Source organism: Adiantum capillus-veneris, chromosome 25, assembly GCF_014529385.1.
Source record: "Adiantum capillus-veneris isolate H3 chromosome 25, ASM1452938v2, whole genome shotgun sequence".
Classification (NCBI taxonomy): Eukaryota; Viridiplantae; Streptophyta; class Polypodiopsida; order Polypodiales; family Pteridaceae; genus Adiantum; species Adiantum capillus-veneris.
The window spans coordinates 53,147,461-53,170,890 of NC_140955.1; positions in this window are offsets into that span (position 1 = coordinate 53,147,461).

The following is a 23,430-nucleotide window of genomic DNA, read 5'->3' on the forward strand; positions in this document are numbered from 1 at the left end:
TGTAGCCACCCCTGCAAGCAACTGGCACCAATTTCAACTTGCAATATCTTCCTGATACAGATCTGGATTGACGTACAGTCACTTCTTGATAGCCCCATATACTGAGCACTCCCCTCTCGAGCTGTGTCAAGCTCCCAAAAACACCATATGGCACACCAATCAAGGCGATCAACCCGATACAAACCTAGCTTCCGGCAAACCTTTGACTGCTAATAACTTGACATCCGAAGATCCAATTGCATCTCTTTATCCAAGGCAACCTCGGCATCATCAAATTCCTAATCAACTTCACTTTCAAGGCATACCTAATCCAAAAAACCTGTGCCCATAGCATCATCTTGGCAATCCATAGGCACCTCCATCTGTTCTTCTCTTTGTTCAACATCCATCACATCATGAGCATCGGAAAGATTCCCAACCCCCTTGGTTTCTGCTTCACCACCATCTCCTCGTCGACTTGGTAGGCCAGCTTGGTTATCCCTAGACTCATATTTTTATCCTCCTTTGCAAAGCTTCGAACCAATTCCACCGCCACAATAATTTCCATTACTACCTTCATCAGCATGGCCGCCAATAGGGCACTTCATGCTCCCTTTGATAGCACAACCTCTTTCATTTGCTTGGTCACTTAACCTGTTCTTATTACACATTGGAAATCACCATATTATCATACACATAATTGGGCAGCTTTACCTTTACCAGCATCGGCTCATCAGATTCGGTCTCCTCACCATATGATGTGGGTTCATCCGGCCCATCTTCCTCGCTTATCTCCCAAAAATTGGAATTGGCCTCTCCATATTCATTAGCATCATAAAATGACTCGGCATCCGCATCTTCAACCGCTTGCTACTCCACAAAATCTTGACCATTGTCTAGGCTTTTCTCACTTTCTTCATCCCCTTCTGAACCCTCGGTTTCTACAACTTGATTGGAAACGGCTACCTTTTCATACAAGCTTTCCACAAGAATAGGCTCTACCTCTTTAATCTGCTTTGGAAACCCAACACCTACTACCTCTTTGGCACACTGGTTCACTTCACAATCGCATCCATCACTGGCACATGCACATCATAATCTGGAAATCTCCAAGGAACATAATTAATTGTTGGCCTGACCTCAACGGGCTTTGCATCTTGCACAACCGGCAATGCCTTTGGTTGAACCATAGGATACTCTGCTAGCTTTGCAATGGGCTCATAATTTGCAGGCTTCAAAAATCCCAACTCCAATTTTCGCTTTACCTTCTTGCTCTTTACCTTGGCCAAATACACCATGTCTTCGTAGGTGTCAGCACCATCTTCCACCTTATCTCTGATCCCCGGATACAAGCACTCTATTAGCTTTGACAACCTCAAATACTGATTGCCTTTTATCCTAGTAGCAATCTCTAATTGCGTCCAACATGCTTCAAATTGTTCAAGAAAAATGAAAAAAATCCTTACTTCCGTCTTGGCATACTGCTTTCAGTCTTGCACCAGCCTCTGTCGGGGAGATCACTTCTCAAAACCGCTCTAGGAACTACCTCTACAACTCCTGCCATGATCCCCGATCACTACTCTTTAAACCATCGAACCAAATCTTGGCCTATCCATGCATCAGCAGTGACACTATATGCAGCTTCTCCACATTTGTCAACATACGCATCGACAACATCCATAGCTTGAAATTTGCTAGCCAATCTTCACGATTTTCAACACCTGTAAATATGGGGCCAAAACCTGGCTCCATCATCTCTACTACCTTCAATTCTAACCACCAAATATTTTGACCATCTGGCAACCGCTTGTCAGCTTTCAAACACCGCTTTAGACTTCAAATTGGAGCACCAGTGGTCCTCAGTGGGGGCACCAGAAGATGCATGGGGCGAAAGGGGAACACACCTGGAACTTAAACACTTTGTCTCTCTATAGCCTAGGATAATCACTGCACCCTAATCCACTAGAGTTCACCTTCAAAACTTGCACAATTGACAGCAAACCACAACATATTTTGCTTGTTTACGACCGTGCCACAACTGCACAAAACCGTGCTAGAGGAAAGCTCTCTAGAATGCCTCTCACAAACAATGCACATAAAACCGCATCCGGATGTGTAAAGATCTGAAAGTCACATCTCAAAGCATCACTTTCACATGCAAAAACAAGGTGAACTTTCTCTCAAATAACACCACATTGTACCATACATAGCCAAAGATGCAAACCCCATCACTCTCTACAATGTAGGAGTCAAACTACGAAAGTTTGATATGTTGAGATTGTTAGCAGGCTGTTGCAAAAATTCAGCGCTCAGAATCTCAAAATTTTGATATGACCAACACGTTTGAAACAGGACAAAACCCCAAGGTAGGTTGTTGGATCACATATATCGGAGTCCGGGTGTGAGAAATATATAAAAAAACGTTCGTTTTTGGTCCAAACACGCAACATAAATTTACTGATGTTGCCCTTGCTGTAGTTTTGATTGGAATTTCAAAAAATGGACATCACCATCATGTTTGGAATGTGCCAAAACCCCAACCTAGACTCATGGATCATAATCATATTCATCCGGCTCCGTGTGACGAAGCTATAAAAAAAACACTGTTTCGGGAGCCAAAATCAGCAAAAACGATTGCAACACTTCTTATTCGTGCTCTTTCCTTGGAAAATTCAGCAATGGCTTGCTACACAAGCTTTATACAAGCTGAATACACATGCCTAAGCTGAGATCTGACGTTGTCGAGCCGTATCCACCGCCGTCGAGCTCCGTCGTTTTCGTCTCACCGGAAAGCCGTCGCGCGTGCCATTCACCACCATAGCTTTGATACCACTTGTGAGTGCACGGATGTGTGCAAGGAAGGGAAAGAGTACAAGAGACCGTGTGGGTGGAGCAACCTCAGGAAGTAACTCATGTGAGTGAGGTGCTCCTTATTCTTATGTATAGAAAGAATAAGAAAGTGTGTATACACAGCGGGCGGACGGTCGGACACCGAACGTTCGGCCCCTTGGCAAAGGCGTAGCGCCTTTACCCAAACACACGCGTCACAAGCAAAAGGGATTGCCGTACTCGATCAACATCGATAGTAGCATCATCTTGGATGACGAAGGCAAGATGGTGATCTTGCCCATGCGCGCCCTTTGCTCTCACGTGTTTTGACACTACATACTAAACACCTGGAGTGAAGTGCCAAATGAATAAAAAGACAGAGTCATCAGCATGCTGCATGATGAGTTTCCCATGTCAAATCGGGATGTGCGCTTCAATGAAGACTTGCTAAAGGTGCGGATGCGTGAGTACTGCAAGCACAAGCGCTCTGAAGTGCAGAAAGCAATAAAGCATGGGTGGAGAAAACCAGATTGGCTGGCCAAAGAAGATTGGAAGAATGCAAAGCAAGCAGCACGTGAGAATCCCGACAAGTGGAAGCAACAAAAGGAGGTGCAGGGAGCTTCGCACCACTTGGGGAGTGGCGAATGGACGTCATTTGAGTCCGACTTTGTAAGTGTTATTGCATCGCCCTTTAGATTTGATAATTACACTACAAGAGGTTGTGTGCACTTGTGACGTTTTTAGTGACAGAAATACATTGGGTTTTTATACTCCCCGACATCACTAAGACCGTCGCTAATAGCGTCGATATGGGAGCGTCTCTATAACCGTCGCTATCACCGTCTCTATATAGTGACCATATAGCGATGCTAATAGTGACGCTTACAGTCTACCTATTGTGACGCTTATAGCGACGTTGCAGAGCCTTATATAGCGACAATTATAGCGACACCCAAGAGTAAAATTTTTTGGTGGCAGAGCATTCATCAACCATATTGAATGTTTCAATAATAGAGTAAACCTAAATGAATCCAAGATAAGCCCAGATTCACCTTTAAAAGAAAGTGCAAGCTTAGGTATAGACCCAAAGTAGTCACCCACAAGACAATATAACCATTAACTCCATCATCTAGAGTATTGTTTGCAGAATAAAGATACAAAACTGACAAAAGTAGATTGATGAAAGTATATCAATGACAATTGTACACATCATAGGAAAAATCACTTGATTGTTAAGCTTTGCAAATGTAATAGTTACAACACCATTGTCATTATTGAGAAAATATACATGGTTTTCCAATAGTTACAAAAAGACGTACACACGTCATCTCATGATACATATGCTATGACAAAAGGAAACTATTGCTATCTAGCTACGGCTAGACTCACGTCATCTAATTAGACGTCTCATCGCGTCCAAGCGGCGTATCTGTCAGATTCTGCAAAAAAAACAATAAGACAGCTTTTTGTAAGTATAAACATATAATTTACAAAACAATACAACAAATAGAAAAGAGTAAACCCTAATACTAACCATGCCACCGCAAGAACGCAGAATGTCCATCAGGGCGTTTAAGCCCTTCCTGCCTGCGTACTCACGCTCGTATGGTGTGGGGTCACATCCTATCATCGACCACTGTTCAAAACATACAAAGAATCCATTATGTTAAAATTTAAAAGTACAAATAGACGTAACTACCAAACCTGAAGAGCAATGCGAAAACACTTACAAAATCGGCCTCAAATGATGCCCACCCGCCGCTCCCCAAGTGATGCGATCTCCCTGCCTCTACTCGTGCTTTGGCTGCCTCCTTTTGTTGCTTCCACTTGTCAGGATTCTCGTGCATAGCATGCAAAATCAATTGATTTTAGCTTCTAGATCTTCCGTCATCTTCTTCTCAACACCGAGATTGCACATGAAAATCCCAGATATGCGCTCATCATCTATGGTTCTCCATAGCGTGTCCCAGGCTTTATCAAATCCGTCTAGCCACTCTCCAATGTAAACTAGGGACTCTGATACAAGCCAACCTTCTGCCATGCTACCCTCCGGACGTGCCTTCTGACGCACATATCCCTTAAGTGTTTTCATGAAACGTTCTAAAAAGAACATCCATTTGGAATGTACTGTGCCAGCTATTTCCACCTCATCAACTATGTGAACAAGTAGATGCACCTGAATGGTTAGCATGGTACTAGGAAAGTGTTTCTCAAACATGCGCACAACCTTCGCAACATTTAGTTTGGCGAATGGTATGGATTCTACATTGATCTCCTTTTGTGAGATCCATTGCACCAACTTTGCAAGTTTGTAGATTGTGTTACGGACGTTAGGAGACAAACATCCCTCAATGGCCACAGGTAAAATAAACTGCAAAACACGTCTAGCAATGATATTAAAGTCCACACACGAATTTATTACACGATTCTCACTATGATATTGAGGCGGTCCGGGGCAGGCAACAAGAAGAGCAACCTCTAGACACCCTTCAAGGCTCCCGTGCTGCTCAATGGGGCTGGGGCACAACACAACACAAACCAAAACAACAAATCCCCAGCCAAATCCCAACTATACAAGGGCCACCACCTAGTTTAAGAGCGAACTAGGACGCAAAAGAGGAGAATCGTTAGAGCAACCCACAAACAAGCAAGGAATTTACACTAACCCTAACACCAATGGAACACTCTCACACACTAAAACACGAGAGAGAGAGAGAGAGAGAGAGAGAGAGAGAGAGAGAGAGAGAGAGAGAGAGAGAGAGAGAGAGAGAGAGAGAGAGAGAGAGAGAGAGATGGTGCTCGGGCTGCTTTGAAGTGTATCGTTAATGATCAAGCAAACAAATATATATATGTAAGAAAGAGAGAGAAGGGGGAAGGGGGTGCTTGTTGCACTAATGCCTTCTTACAAATCTGTCATGACCAATCAAAGTGAGATTAGTATTTGTTCAACATAGCCTGAGTAAATTACACCACAACACATCACAAGAAAAAAAGCCACCCCAATCACTGTCTTAAGGCCAGGGGAGTCCTCTCCACCCTGTCGCCCTCTTACAGCATGTGGGATTTATGGCTAAATTGATAACAATACCCGGAGACAAGCTATCAAGAACTTAAATAAAACACCAAGACACTTACACATCATTATTGTCCATGACTTCACGTTGGAAGGGAGACAAGGTATCCATGCTTAGTCCAAATTCACCCTCCTTGATTCAACAAATGTTGGGCTTACTCTAGTAGGAGAAATGATATATTTCCTACTCTCAATTTAATGATCACTCTCTCTTACAATGGCATAGAGTTCCCTTGCTAATCTCCCCTAATACAACACATACATATGCCTAATGCCGATGAGATTCCACTCAAGAGGTTGAGCTTGGCTTCTCAAGCTATAGCATAGTGCTCTTTCTTCTCCCCCCTTTTTTGTGCTAGCTACACCCTCCTTTTATAGCAATTTTGAAGGCTAGGGTTACTCCTCTAACCATGGTTGGGTTAGATTTTCAGCAATTTATCTAATTTCTTTTGCTTGGAATTATCAAGAAGTTGGTGGGGAAAGAGAGAGGAGAGAAATGGAGGTGATAGGACTTTTCATAGTGGGTTAGTGTTAGTAGAGTTAGTATTAATTTACAAATGGAATTGGATATTTACAATGGGAGTATCCATGTAGGATACAAATAAGGAAGAAAAACTCTTAAGAGGTAAGAAAAGGTGGATTTCTTACAAGGTTGATGCTCCAAGTGTCTTGAGTAGGGCCAATTTTGACGCTTGTTGACGGTCCACTAGCTTTGACGGTACATTTTTTCTCCACTCTTGACCTTCCTTGAGAGACAAGATAATTGAAGCTGAGTAATCAACCACCACGATGCTGTCTTTTAAGAGAAGAGGCTAAATTTTGTGGTTTTTTTGATAGATATGGGTAATTTGGAGGAGGAAAAATGAGACTAGGTGGTCAATTTTGGAATGGAATTGTGTGTGGGAGGTATGAGTTCACCATGGTTTCTCTTATTCTTCAAGGTTGAAGAGAAGGTGAGTAGGGTACAGAGAGGAGTGGTGAGAGAGGTGGGGATGATGAGTGGAGAAGTGTGTGTGAAAGAGGAAAATGATAAAGTGGAAGAGAGAGTGTGGCTGCATAGCATGGGAAAACTGGGGTTCACTAATAAAATCATAGCTCACAGCTCGTAGCTCAAAAAAATATGAAAAAATTTGAGGCAAAAGTTCAGCCCACGAGCTACAACTTTTGTTTGTATCACCTTTTCAAATTCGGAGAGCAAGTGAACTTTAAAAATTCAGCAAAACCGACCGTTTTTTTCCACTACACAAGGTCCTTGTGGGGTCCTTCTTTGGATGATTCTTTTGAATACCTCCAAGAGTGAGCCCTCCATAGTGCATGTATGCATGCCACCTACCCTTGACCTTATTTGGTAGGTCTATAATTGAAGATATTGTTGAGATCATGATATAAGTGAATAGTACAACTAAGAAAATCAAATATTGAGGGGTCTAAAAAATATGTACATGTCAAATATAAATAATATAAGTGGAAAAAATATAAAGGGGTCAAAAGAAATCTCTCTCATTATGAGGCTACCATAAAAAGATAAATATTTTTGGTGTTCTAATTTTTTAGAAAAAAAAACAAAATAGATGTAGGAAGGGAAAAATCACAATAGTGAAAAAATATACACATAAATAAAACTAGTTTTTTTGGATTTTTGTTGGGGTGGAGTTACACCAAATATAAGAGAAGCTTACATGAAAATATTTCTATATGGAATAAAGGGTATGAAAATTGGTAAGAAAAATTGTGGTAATGGTGAGGCAATGTACAGAGCATAAATAACACACACCTAGGTAGAAATATTTAAATAAATACCAAAATAATTATGAAAAAATCTTTTATTTAGGCCCTATATACAAAGAAATATTTACACATGCATGGGCCATAATATACTTATTTTTTTTATTTTTTTTTGGCTCAACTAACCCAATGACTAGCTAATTAAGGGTTTTTTATTTCAGTAAGGAGATATGGAAAAGTCCCCTAACTCACACGCACCTATATACAGTGAAAGGGTGAGGGTAACCACAGTGTTTGAGTGATTTGATAGGGTGAGATAACTCACTATGGCAATTACAGAGAGCCAAAAAACGGCTATCATTAGCCCTCCCCCAGGATGATGGTATATTCATGTACCATCATAAAGAATCTTTTCCAAAGAGAGTGCTTCAGAGTCCTTGACAAGATCTTCATTGTTTGGCCCCTTGGAATTTTGGTTTGTGTTACACTCATGCTTCATGGAACAATACTTACATGGGATAGTTGCCTTTTGCTCTGGTAGATCCTTTGGTAGAAGGCGACTCAAGTAAGGCTTCAAGCGATAGCCGTTTACCTTCCTGGAGTGCTCTTTCCCATTCAAGTCCATAAGTTGATAGTAACTTGAATTGAAAGCCTTCTTGACTATGTATGGCCCCTGCCACCTTGTTTCAAATTTGGCATCAAAACGATTATCGAGTCGATTGTCATACCTTAGCACAAGATCTCCTTCATTGATGCCTTTGTCCTTCAGTTTCTTGTCAAGCTTCTCCTTTGTCTGTGTGGCTTTCCTCTTATAGCACTCGTATGCTGCTTCTCTTTTCCACTCAAGCTCATCTAAGGTAAGAAGTCGATCCATCCATGCTTCTTGATCATCTTGTGTTGATTTGCCATGAAGTCGCATTGTTGGAATGTTGAGCTCGATAGGCTGCAAAGCCTCTTGACCATAGACCAAGTGAAATGGTGTGAACTCCGTGGCTTCCCTATATGTGGTTCGATATGCCCACAAGGCACCATCCAAGAAGTCATCCCATAATTTTGTTTTGTTTTGCACCATCTTTCTAATGATTCCTGCAATGACACCATTAGCCTTCTCCACCAAACCATTTGATTGTGGGTAGTATGGTGTGCTATGATGATGTAGAATGTGAAGCTCTTCACAAACTTCTGTGAGCAAGCCCTTCCTAAACCCTGGACCATTATCAGAAACAATCTCCAAAGGTGTGCCAAATCTGCAACAAATGTGATTGTACACAAACTTGCTAACTGTCCTCTCATTCACTCTTGCCACACTTTGAGCTTCCACCCACCTAGTCATATAGTCTACAGCCACTAGAATGTAGAGTTTACCATTTTTTGTCCTAGGCAGAGGACCCATAGAATCAATGCCCCACTTTTCAAAGGGTCCATTTGCAAGCACTATTTGCCTCGGGCCATGCACCAACCTTCTATTTCCATTTATCTGACAATTGTGACAGCTTTTACACCAATGTTGAACATCCACATGCAAGCTTGGCCAAACATACCCCGCAAGCAAAATCTTCTTCACAGTTGATTCTTGGGCAAAATGACCACCACATGCCTCTTCATGCAAACCTTTTAGAATGGCTGGAATTTCCTCGATAGTTGGTACTCTTCTGCACACTTGGTCCTTCCCTCTTTGATAGAGGGAGCCTTCTAGGAAGAGATAGAAACTTGCCTTCTTCATGAGTCTCCTCTTCTGAGCCTTCGTGAAGTCTTGTGGAAACTCACCCTCCAAAATGTAGCCAATAATGGAAGCCAATGACTCCAATCCCTGGTATCTCGATTGCTTGACAGCTACTGCCACCATGATGACCTGCACTTCTCTCTCAACACATGTAACTGCTTGTTGTGCAAGTAAATCGGCATCTTCATTTTGTTTTCTCGGAATATGATATAGTTGCACTTATTCAAACTGATTAAACATCTTACGAATGGCATGAACTTTGGCCCTTAGTCTTTCATTTTTGCATGCCCAAATGCCTAAAATCTGCTTCACAATGAGAAGTGCATCCCCTTTTACCATGAGACATTGTATACCATGGCCAATGCATATTTTTAAACCATGAAGTAGTGTGTCATATTCTGCTTCATTGTTGCTGGCTGAACTTGGTAGATTGAACTTCTCTTTCATGACCACCTCTCCACTTGGGTTGAGCAACACTAGCCCTCCCCCTGCTTTTCCTGTGGCTCGTCGAAAAGCTCCATCAAAGAACAAGGTAAAAGCATTGGGAATACTTTTTGGTGGTGGCAATGGTAGGGTCTTTACTTGAGGCACCTTAATTTCCTTCTCATGTACCCTATAAGTGAGAATCCCTGCCAATTGTGCACGCACACTATCTTCTACCTTGAAAGAGTATTAGAACTCTTGCAACTCCATAAGATCCTAGTACTAAGATTCATTTGAGATGACACCCAAGGGAACAAATTTTCTGCAGTGAGAATTACAAAAGGTTTTGGTAGCAGGTAGGATCTAAACTTTCTCACCGCAAACATGAGAGAAAGCATCATGAGTTCTGCTTTTGTGTACTCTCTCTCCAAAGCATTCATGACCCTACTAGCAAAGTAGATGGGTCGCATCCTTGTACTGTGGGGATCTTGTTGTAGCAACACAGCACCAATTGTTTCCCTTCCAACACTAGAGCTAACAAAGAATGTGTAATCCCAACAAGGAGGCATGAGTGTTGGTAGCTCTGACAAAATGACTTTAATTTTACAAAAATACTCTTCAAGCTCATCAGACCATGCAAATTCTACTTGTTGTGTCAACTTTTGCAAAGGATGAAGCAACTCCGAGGCTAAGTGAATGAAGCGTGACATATACTTCACCTTTTGAATGAAAGAGATGACCTCCTTAAGACTCTTCGGTGATGGGAGCTCAATAAGAGCCTTTGACTTTGAAGGATCCACCTCAATGCCTTTATAGGAAACCTTGTGACCGAGCAAGATCACTTCATCCTCACCTATGTGGCACTTGTCGGGGTTGAGTTGACCTCCCATGTCATAGAGATTCTTTAAACCTTCTTCTACCCTTTGTAGATGCAATGATTTTGAGCTATAAATGCAGAAATCATCAATGAACACCCTAATTGACTTTCCAAAGAATGCTTGAAACACCATGTTCATGAAACGTTGGAATGTTGCAGGAGCATTTGTCAGACCAAATGGCATGACTCTAAAAGCATAACAACCCCAAGGAGTGATAAAGGTTGTTTTCAATTGATCTTCCAATGCGATACCTATTTGAAAGTAGCCTGAGTAGCCATCACACACAATGTACTTCTCATGACGACCTACCTCATTTAGTATCTCATCCTGAAATGGGAGGGGAAAGTGATCTCTTTTTGTTGCCTCATTGAGTGGACGATAATCCACACACACCCTCCACTTTCCGTTTTTCTTAGGAGTGACAACAATGGGAGAGACCCACTCTGAATTCTCCACTGGATAAATGAAACCTACTGCTAGAAGCTTTCTTACCTCCTTGAGTAAAGCCTGCTCCTTGATGACTCCTAGCCTTCGTAGCTTCTGAGCCTTAGGTGTGGCCTCTGGCTTCAACTCAATTTTGTGTTGAACAGCATCTACTCCACGCACATCGGTGTAGTCTTTAGCAAAAAGCCTAGGAAATTTTCTTAGCACACATTTGAACTCCTCTCTTTCATCCTTTGTAAGTGTTGTAGATAGCATACCTTCTAGCATTCTTTCATCTTCCACTTTTTGGTTCTCTTGGGAACCTACCTCCTCCAAACCTTGACAAGAGGTCTCTTGGTTGGTTGGCTTAAACCTTACCCCCATGACTTCGATGGAAGACTCCTCTTCAGTAATGCTGCCGCTACTTTCTTCTTCTGAAGTGTTATTGGTCCAACCTTCTTCCGTCTCACTTTGAGATGATTCTTCATGGAGCTTCTCTTGGCGTTGCTCCTTCATGTCAGAGACAACCTTCTTATGATTGTCGTTCCTGCAAATTAGCTTTCCACTCTCCCAATCCTGCAAAGCTCGCATTTTCATTAGCCATGGTCTCCCTAGGATAAATGGGTAACCATTTCCTTTGGTAGACATGACATAGAAATCCACTGCCTTCTTAATGCCAAAGGCCTCCACAAAAACATTTTTACAAATGCCTACGCACCTAGCCTTGCTATTGTTTGCCATCTTGACCTTAATTTCAGGTGTCTCATGGATGTGCATGCCTAGTTTTTGCATGAGTCCCTCTGTCATGATGCAAATTTGTGCACCCCCATCCACTAGACCTTTCCTAACCAATCTCCCTTTTATGTAACAATCTAGCACAGGTGTAATGTCCTCATTCATTTCAGCTTGTGCAATTTTTACAACAGGCACACTCTCTTTTACTTTTCTCCTAGTGCTAACTGCCCTTGTTAAATCCCTCCTAACTTGTGGGCATAATGCAAGAAACTGAGGCCATGAGATATCAGGACCCTTACCTCTCATGTCTTCCAACAAGTTGTATGGAGCCATTCCATGTCCAAGAGGAAAGTCTTGGAGGTTGATACGACGTCGAGTCCTCTTAGCTTCCTTGGTCTCCTTTGCCTTCTTTTCTCGTCCATGGTCACTTTGTGATGTAACTCCTTCTTTCTCCTTACCTTTCCGTCGGCCACGCTTAATGCCATTTGCTTCCATGTCAACCTCTCTTGAATTTGTCACCTCTACCACATGCACGTTTGGGTCTGGCAAAGGTGGAACTCCTTCTACCCCTTGTGGAGGTGGTCTTGGTCCATTTGGCCTTTGTAGAAGCCTTGGTTGTTGACCAGCTCCTTCTCCTGCATTCATCACTGGGTAATTCAAGTTAGGTCTCCCTGGCTCTCCACGGGGCCAAGGACAATTATACATCCCATGTCCAGACTCTCCGCAATTCCAACATTGCAAGACTCTCCTAGTTCGTGGCTCTCTCTCTTCTGACTTCTTTGCTTGTCCCTTTGGACCTACAGCTTGTGCAAGGTGAATTGACAGGCTGCTTAAAGATTCATTTAACTTCTCAATCACTTCAGCCGTTACCTCAGGAAGCTCCCTAGATGTTGATGCTTGTGACTTACCTTTGGGTCTAAGACCTTCGATTGGAACCTCTCTCCTTAAGCACTTGAGTTTCCTATACTTCTCAGCAGCCCTAGTTTCAGCTGCATCAAAAGTAGCAGGTGCACCCGCCTCAACTTTTACCTTAAGGTCAGGAAAGAGTCCGGCTATGAACCTCTCCTTCTTTAAAAATTCTGCACCATCACCAGGGTTAGCAACATTTCGTATCCATAGAGCCCAAAGACGTAGAAACTCTTGCTTGTACAAGTAGTAGTCATCTAAGTCTTTTTGCTTATGAGAAACAATGTCTTGCCATAATTTCTGAGTGTTTTGGGGATCAAAGAAGTATTTCTTGAAACGATTCAAAACTTCCGTGTAATTCCCTTTAAGTTCCTCAGGCAAAGAGTCAAACCAAGTGCTAACATCTTTCCTAAGGACCACCTCAAACATTTCTACACATTCTTGATCAGTTACTATCCTCTTGATACGGCAAGACATCTTGAAATTCGCTAGAAATAATTCTGCATCCTCTCCAGGCTCTCCAAAGAAAAGAGGATATCCAGACATTTGGCGTTGGCTCTCCATTGAATTGATTTCAAAGTGACGCGTTTTTGTTTTTTCTTTCTTTAAAAGATTTACACAATAATATTTTCTAAATTGCAATCTATTCTACAACAAAATAAAAATATTCACATCAAATGACCTATGATAATCAATAAGAGGTAGAATGACAGGGTTTGGTGATGCGAGAATTTCTCCTACTCTTTGGGCACCAAACATGAATACCATACGTTGTTGAAAATGGATTTTTCTACTAATTGCAATGTTTACTCTAATGTGTGGAGTGAAATGAAAGGGAAAAACCTGTATTCCTGGGCCATTATCCATGGTCTATGCATGACCTAATTCTTAAAACAAAACAAAAATATAAACGTCCAAACTAAGGTCGTACCTAATGAGAGGTAAAATAAAAGGATTTACTGATGCGTTTATCTCTACCAACCTAAGAGGACCTAAAATTCTACGAATTACTCGCTGAAATTGCAACTTAGTACTAACAATTATGTGTATCTTTTGCCTTGCAATGGGAATGAAGGGATCATACAAATTCTCGTGATTCATGCAAGCTACTTGATTATGCTAAAGGTTGAGCCTTCACAAAACATATACAAGCCTTTCCTCAGTGGGGGCACCAATTTGAGGCGGTCCGAGGCGGGCAACAAGAAGAGCAACCTCTAGACACCCTTCAAGGCTCCCGTGCTGCTCAATGGGGCTGGGGCACAACACAACACAAACCAAAACAACAAATCCCCAGCCAAATCCCAACTACACAAGGGCCACCACCTAGTTTAAGAGCGAACTAGGACGCAAAAGAGGAGAATCGTTAGAGCAACCCACAAACAAGCAAGGAATTTACACTAACCCTAACACCAATGGAACACTCTCACACACTAAAACACGAGAGAGAGAGAGAGAGAGAGAGAGAGAGAGAGAGAGAGAGAGAGAGAGAGAGAGAGAGAGAGAGAGAGATGGTGCTCGGGCTGCTTTGAAGTGTATCGTTAATGATCAAGCAAACATAAATATATATATGTAAGAAAGAGAGAGAAGGGGGAAGGGGGTGCTTGTTGCACTAATGCCTTCTTACAAATCTGTCATGACCAATCAAAGTGAGATTAGTATTTGTTCAACATAGCCTGAGTAAATTACACCACAACACATCACAAGAAAAAAAGCCACCCCAATCACTGTCTTAAGGCCAGGGGAGTCCTCTCCACCCTGTCGCCCTCTTACAACATGTGGGATTTATGGCTAAATTGATAACAATACCCGGAGACAAGCTATCAAGAACTTAAATAAAACACCAAGACACTTACACATCATTATTGTCCATGACTTCACGTTGGAAGGGAGACAAGGTATCCATGCTTAGTCCAAATTCACCCTCCTTGATTCAGCAAATGTTGGGCTTACTCTAGTAGGAGAAATGATAGATTTCCTACTCTCAATTTAATGATCACTCTCTCTTACAATGGCATAGAGTTCCCTTGCTAATCTCCCCTAATACAACACATACATATGACTAATGCCGATGAGATTCCACTCAAGAGGTTGAGCTTGGCTTCTCAAGCTATAGCATAGTGCTCTTTCTTCTCCCCCCTTTTTTGTGCTAGCTACACCCTCCTTTTATAGCAATTTTGAAGGCTAGGGTTACTCCTCTAACCATGGTTGGGTTAGATTTTCAGCAATTTATCTAATTTCTTTTGCTTGGAATTATCAAGAAGTTGGTGGGGAAAGAGAGAGGAGAGAAATGGAGGTGATAGGACTTTTCATAGTGGGTTAGTGTTAGTAGAGTTAGTATTAATTTACAAATGGAATTGGATATTTACAATGGGAGTATCCATGTAGGATACAAATAAGGAAGAAAAACTCTTAAGAGGTAAGAAAAGGTGGATTTCTTACAAGGTTGATGCTCCAAGTGTCTTGAGTAGGGCCAATTTTGACGCTTGTTGACGGTCCACTAGCTTTGACGGTACATTTTTTCTCCACTCTTGACCTTCCTTGAGAGACAAGATAATTGAAGCTGAGTAATCAACCACCACGATGCTGTCTTTTAAGAGAAGAGGCTAAATTTTGTGGTTTTTTTGATAGATATGGGTAATTTGGAGGAGGAAAAATGAGACTAGGTGGTCAATTTTGGAATGGAATTGTGTGTGGGAGGTATGAGTTCACCATGGTTTCTCTTATTCTTCAAGGTTGAGGAGAAGGTGAGTAGGGTACAGAGAGGAGTGGTGAGAGAGGTGGGGATGATGAGTGGAGAAGTGTGTGTGAAAGAGGAAAATGATAAAGTGGAAGAGAGAGTGTGGCTGCATAGCATGGGAAAACTGGGGTTCACTAATAAAATCATAGCTCACAGCTCGTAGCTCAAAAAAATATGAAAAAATTTGAGGCAAAAGTTCAGCCCACGAGCTACAACTTTTGTTTGTATCACCTTTTCAAATTCGGAGAGCAAGTGAACTTTAAAAATTCAGCAAAACCGACCGTTTTTTTCCACTGCACAAGTTCCTTGTGGGGTCCTTCTTTGGATGATTCTTTTGAATACCTCCAAGAGTGAGCCCTCCATAGTGCATGTATGCATGCCACCTACCCTTGACCTTATTTGGTAGGTCTATAATTGAAGATATTGTTGAGATCATGATATAAGTGAATAGTACAACTAAGAAAATCAAATATTGAGGGGTCTAAAAAATATGTACATGTCAAATATAAATAATATAAGTGGAAAAAATATAAAGGGGTCAAAAGAAATCTCTCTCATTATGAGGCTACCATAAAAAGATAAATATTTTTGGTGTTCTAATTTTTTAGAAAAAAAAACAAAATAGATGTAGGAAGGGAAAAATCACAATAGTGAAAAAATATACACATAAATAAAACTAGTTTTTTTGGATTTTTGTTGGGGTGGAGTTACACCAAATATAAGAGAAGCTTACATGAAAATATTTCTATATGTTATAAAGGGTATGAAAATTGGTAAGAAAAATTGTGGTAATGGTGAGGCAATGTACAGAGCATAAATAACACATACCTAGGTAGAAATATTTAAATAAATACCAAAATAATTATGAAAAAATCTTTTATTTAGGCCCTATATACAAAGAAATATTTACACATGCATGGGCCATAATATACTTATATTTTTTATTTTTTTTTGGCTCAACTAACCCAATGACTAGCTAATTAAGGGTTTTTTATTTCAGTAAGGAGATATGGGAAAAGTCCCCTAACTCATACGCACCTATATACAGTGAAAGGGTGAGGGTAACCACAGTGTTTGAGTGATTTGATAGGGTGAGATAACTCACTATGGAGATTACAGAGAGCCGAAAAACGGCTATCAATATATTCCACTTCAAATATACCCGACACATTTTATGCCAGTCGTGTGACTTCAAACCGGTAAGCTTTCCTTCTTTAGTGAAACACATTCAGAGCAAGTGCATTACACTAGTTGGGGTCCACACAGATGGAATGGTCTCTTTTACTTTGCGTTCTTGGGCTCTTGTGAAAATCCATGGCACTTCAGGGAGATTATCGATCCATCGAATGCTGTCTGGGGCCAATATTGCTCCATACGATCCACATTTCTAAGGTCAACCCTGGCTCCCAAAGTATCTTTCTTATCGGTCAGATGGTCCCATAGCAGATTACCCACATTCTTGAATATGTGCATCGGATCGAGCAAGTGATTGATCATGAGTTGGGGCCAATATGGTAACTCGTACCATAGAGAGATTCTCTTCATCCCTGAGGGAAAACCGTCATCACACATCTCCTTCTATTCTAACCATGCTTGTGCAGACATCCTCGGTGGCTCTCTTTCCAAAAATCCGTCACATAATACATGATTCTCTGGAAGATACGCTTGATGATCTTCGTAGATCTGCTTCTTCAATGAGGACGCCCGACGTGCATTTAGTCTAGGTCCACATGTGACACATGCTCTGTGTCCGCTTGTTTGAAGCCCTGCATGTATACACGTGACAATAGATAAGCTTGAGAAAAACCAAGATTTTACAGTGTTTGAGTTTGAGTGTAAATCACCCGAGCATTCTGTTAGTCCGGGATAGTCATGCATGGTCCACATTAGAATGCCTCTGATCAAAGCATTCCGTCTACCTGTGTGTCGGCTCATATCCACCACTTCTATGCCAATCCACAATTGTTGTAGCTCTTCCAATAGTGGACAAAGATACACATCCATATTCTTCACTTTATACCGCCCCGGCACAATCAAGCTTAGCTACACGTGCCCCTTCTTGGTAGTCAACCATGGGGGAATGTTGTAGTTGATGATGACAACGGGCTATACATTGTAAGATGTTGATCTTTGATCAAATGGATTTACGCCATTCATAGCCAAGCCTAGGTGCAAATTTTGAGCTTCCGTGGCAAAATCCGTCCATGTTTCGTCTATATGTTTCTAGGCTACGCAATCTGCAAGAATCCGTAGCACACCATCTGAAGGTTTATTCTCCTCATGCCATGATGCTAGGGCGGCCATGGACTTACATTTGAAGAAATGCTTGATACGAGGAAGCAGAGGAAAATGTCGCAAAACCTTTTGTGGAATTTTTGTTCCATATAGATCTACTCGATATCTCTCGGAATCACATTTTGGACACTTCTCCATGTCTATGTATTCCCCTCTGAAAAGAATGCAGTTGTTAGGACAAGCGTGAATCGAATTGTAATCCATCCCCAAGTTTTGCAAGATCTTTCTTGCTTCCTCTCTGGAATCTGGCATCACATTATGAGCTGGCAGTATGTGCTCTTTGAGCAATCTACACAACGAAAAAAATACGGTACACTTGTGTAAGTAATCTATCAAATCATTATACATCTAGAGTTTTTTATTAAAGTAAACACATTGTAATAGATCACCTGAAAAGTGCTGTGATTCTAGTGTCACTCCATCCAAATTTTGCCTGCATGTTGAGAAGAACCAGGAGCGCCTTCAATCTAAACACACGTGCTCCATCCTACAATGGCGTATCGGCTTTACTTTTCATATAATCATAGATAAGCCTTTCTAAATCCATGATCGTCTCGATCATTTCATCGATCTCGGGCTCAAACATTCCCTTGTTGGGAATGTGGTCTGCATGATCATCCTCCGAGTTGTCAGAGGCTACATCTTGTGGCCTCACGTATGCTGCTTGACCAAAGCACCTGCGACGAACACGTCTAATGGGTTGCAAGATTATTGCCTGTTGGCCAGCGTCAGAGTCCGACGAGTTATAATTGGCAACAACTCGATCTATAATAGATGGATCGAACACGCCAAATTCACAAACGTGCTGCAAAGAAACGTGTCTTGTCCGTCGCACAGTATGCTTGCATTGATTACAAGTACATAAGATCCTTGTTGAGAGATAGGTGTTTCGGTTGCACGACCCCACATCCTCGTCTCATAATGAAGGTAAAAACCTTATAACCTGGACATAAATTTAATCTTCTATTGGCATCCTCCATCTTCTCTCTCTCTCTCTCTCTCTCTCTCTCTCTTTGTTCACACTCTAAACTACCTCACATTCTCTAGTCATGTCCAATCCCCGCACACCTCGGTCTAGAGGTGCACAGAGATTAGAACCACTGGGTTATAATCTCGTCTTTATTGGTCAATGCCTATATTTGTGGGTACAAGAAATCTACACACCCACGTCTACATGATAGTGCATGTAGTGGACAAAACCCCTTTGCCTCTTCTCTTGCTGTAGCAATTCACAGCATCTTAACATCTCTTCACAGTAGATCTTTGTTCGAGGGATTAATTACCACATTACATGTTGGCCTCCAATCTGAGTATCATGCCGTTGAAAGCTTTCCAACTTAAGGTCGCATCCGTAGAGAGGAAGAGAGGGATCACCGTTCGTCTAACTCTAGTTTTTTTACCGTAATCCCAAAGGTAGACTCTAATATAAAAAAATCAATCCAATATCTAATCTTAAATCTAACCTAATTGAACATGTGGTGATTTGCGGCTAATTGAATATGGTTAGTGTGTGAGATAATAGGTGTCAGATTCTGATGGGAATATACATATTGTTCTAATCTAAATCTAATGCAATCTTAAATCGAACATAAATCTAGATCTAATCTAATCTTAAACTTAAAATAAACCTAATTCTAATCTAATCTTAAATCTAACCTAAACCTAAATGTAATCTAACTTAAATCTAAATTTAATCTAGTCTTAAATCCAAATCTAATCTAATATTAAACTCAACATAAACCTAAATCTAATCCAATCTTCAATCCTAAACCTAAATGTAATCTAACTTAAATCTAACATAGCTAGCTAATCTTTAATACTACCCTAATTTTAAATCTAACCTAATCTTAATCTAACGTAAATCTAAATTTAACCTAATTATTAAACTTAATATAAACATATATCTAAATGTAATCTAATCTAATCTAATTTAAATCTTAATCTAATCTCTCTCGCTCTTTGTTTTCTCCCCTTGCCTCTCTCTTTCGTCTTCTCCCCCCCTCTCTCTCTCTTTGGTTTTTTATTCTCTCTCTCTTTCTCCCTCTTCCTCTTTCTCTTCGTTTTCTCTCTCTCTCTCTCTCTCTCTCTCTCTCTCTCTCTCTCTCTCTCTCTCTTTCAAAGACACAATGTGTGTGTGTGTGTGTGTGTGTGAGGGAGAGAGAGAGAAAGAGAGGAAGGCAACATGAAAGAGAGGAGAGGGAAGGAGCATACATGCCTCTCCTTCCTCTCCTTGTGTATGTGTGTGTGTGTGTGTGTGTGTGTGTGTGTGTGTGTGTGGGGGGGGGGGGGGGGGGGGGGGGGGGGGGGGGGGAAGAAAGAGAGAGAGAGAGAGAGAGAGGGAGAGCGCAGGTTACCTCTTTGCTTGAGTGCCAAAAACTCAGATATGAGATCTGAGTTTATGAGCGCTCTCGGTTTATTTTTTACCCTTGTCTCGGCGTCGCTATGAGCATATATATGGGTGTTGCTATGTAACAAATAAAATAGCGACGCTCATAGCGACGCCCATAGTGACGTTGTGGATTTTCACTTTTGAGCGTCGCACTGCGAGTATCACTAATGTGAAGTACCTCTTGTAGTGTTATGGGTATTTATAATTTTAAATTCTAACATAATGTTTTTTTTGTATGTTTTGAACAGTGGTGGTCGATGGATGGACGTGACCCCACACCGCACGAGCGGGAGTATGCAGATAGAAAGGGCTTAAATGTCCTTATGGACATTGTGAGTTCTCACTCTAGCTTGGTCAGTATTTAACTTTACACTCTTACATTTGTTATATTTTAATAATAAGCTAAAAACTAGATTGTTTTGTAATTATATATTTATACTTACAGAAAGTCTTATTGTTTTTTTTTTTGTAGAATCTGATAGATACGCCGTTGGGACACGATGAGACGTCAGATTAGTCGACGTCAAAGTAGCCGTAGCTAGATAACACTACTTTTATTTTTTCACAGCATGTATTAGGAGACGTATGTACGTCAATTTTGTAACTATTGGCCAACAATGTATTTTTCCAATAATGATAATTGTGTTGTAGCTAGTACATTTTGATCAAAGCTTAACAATCAAGTGATTTTGCCTATGATGTATATAATTTTGTGTCATAAAATCTAGTATATAATATATAACCAACCCAAATGATTTTATCATATTAAACTGATCACTTAATGTGGGAGAATAAACGGGAACAAGTGTTGAGATATACACATGTGCTTATAGATCTATCTCAATACGGGGCCAATGTTAAAGGGGCCCAAATGAGAGATGGTCAATCAAATAGCAAGGCTAACCAATGGAGCATAATACCTTAGGGTTAGCTTCATTGAAGACCTCCAATATTGTGTGTAAAAGTACTTTGACCTTAGGTAAGCTAGGGCTGAGCTTGAGGCAGGAACCCAACCTAGCTCGATGTGCTAGTCCTGCTTGTCATGCTTGATGACTGAGGTGCTTGAGATGCTTGATGATTGAGGTGATTGAGATGCTTGAGGTGATTGAGATGCTTGAGGTTATTGATGATTGAGATGCTTGAGGTGCTTTATATGCTTGAGATGATAGGGTTGCACTTGAGGTGAGAACCCAACCCAAGCTTAAAGTGCTTAAGGGCCAAGCTTGTGGTGGGAACTGGGCCTATGCATGAGGGGCTTGAGGTGTCAAAAAGTCAAATATTCAATCCCTACACGGATGGGGAGAGCCCTACATGAGGGGGGATGAGATAGAACACCCAAACACTCACACAAGGCATGCATGGTACAGAGAAAGCAGAAGGGACATTTGTCAAGTTCCTCCTCATGTTGCCCTCATGGTGTGCCTGAAGCCTATTGGTTTGCCACCCAAGGGGTCCAATGATAATTTAGGATATTTAATTAATTGATTTTGCATTTATCAAGTCCTCTCTCTAAAAGGGAAAAGGAGGACACTTGTCTCAAGGCTACCCTTGCTGCTTGTAATGCCTCCTGCTTGTGATTGGCTAGGCCTGGAGGGGTCCAATGAGCTTCAAGCATGAGCTACAAGGGGGGTCGACCCAAGCAAGCTAGGGGGTTGCTTAGAAGGTATACTCACCCACACACACACACACACAAACATTGTTGACCGCTGGGTCAACAACACAACATAACTCAAGTTTCGTACCAAAGTCTTATCTTTTGCAAGTTATGAAATGCTGCGGATTATGGATATAAACGTCATTTGTAATGAGTAGTTATTCTAGTTTCAGAAGCCGGGGTGCAATGGCACTTCCAGATTGTAAATACAAAGCCATTTGACCCTTTCAACCCCATTTTTGGTTAAACCTAAGGTAGCCTTAGTATATAAGGTACCTAGGTCATTTTGTAAAGAAGACTTTTAATCATAATCAAAGTTTTAGCGCTGCCGTTTACGGTGTGTGAGAGAGAAAGAGAGTGAGTGTGAGCTTCATCCTCCCGCTACGCCCGGCTCGCTCATCACATTGGAGATCCGACTGCACCATTGTTGTAGGCTCGAGGAGAGCTACGCGACGACGCCAAGCATTCCACGCGACACGAAGCGCACACGCCAACGCATCTACGAGCTATTTGTGGCCATAAGTGTATCAAACGATGTCTGTTTTCTGCGTGCTAGTAGTCTATAGAATCGTGGCGACATAAGCTACGCATAGGTACTCATAAATTTCAGTTTCGGGCACTTTCAAAATTCGGCTCTGTCATCCTACGCGTTTTCCGCAGATGGGTTTTGAGCGAGGGTTTTGAGTGTAGAAGCTTAGGGAAAGGTGTATCCTAGTGAGGGGATGGTGTTCTTTAAGTTTCGTATGAATCTGGCATGATTAGGTGAGTTTCCTTCCGTATGTGTGTATGTGGCTAGGTGGTGTAGTTGAGAGCAGTGAGGTTCTTGATTGTGGTTTAGTTGGCCTTCCTAAGTGTTGTATGTGTAGGATGGTCTCAGCCTGACAAGCTTAAGAGATTTCCTCCATGTGCCTATCGTGTCATCTGTGTCCTCGATTGACATTATGTTGATCTAGGTAGTGTTTTCATGCACTTCATGGGTGTGTGAGTAGCTTCCCGTCCAACATTGGCGCCGCTGCCGGGGACACAAGGACCTAAGTAGGTTTCCTACTAACACTCGTGTGATGGTTGCTTGATTTAGTTTCGGCTAAAGAAAGCATTTTTCTCAAGTGGATCCGGAAGAGGATATTCCGCGATCAAGTGGATAGCCAGGAAGCGTGTGTCTTGCCGAGGGTCTGCGACTAGATAGGTTTAGTTAGGATCTGTGGATTAGAGTAGTTGTTGGTGGTCGAGTGATTTGTGAGGTGATAAAAGCGTTTACTAGTCCGTGTGTGGCAGTGAAGTGTTTTTCTACTCATAGATGCAAAACCCCATATGATTTGTAGGAGTAGCTTTAGGTAAGTGATCCGATTCTGATCTAGAGCTATTCATCACTGAATTATTTGCTAAAGTGCTTGATTGCATTTGAAATCACGGAAAAGTGTGCTTTTGAGGGTAAAAATGCATTAAACAAGCTTTTGTGGATATTTTTGTATGAGTGACTGATGTAGTGTATATAAAAGAGCATTTGCAAGGGTTCTGTGAAGAAAACCTGCAATTCTGTAAACATAGACATCCTACACGTAGGATGTCTCAAGGGGGTTCTAGAGACCAAATTTTAAAATTCTGACTGCACCAGTGGGTTCAGAGGGTAGGTTTTACCCTAGTAACATATTGACTTGGGT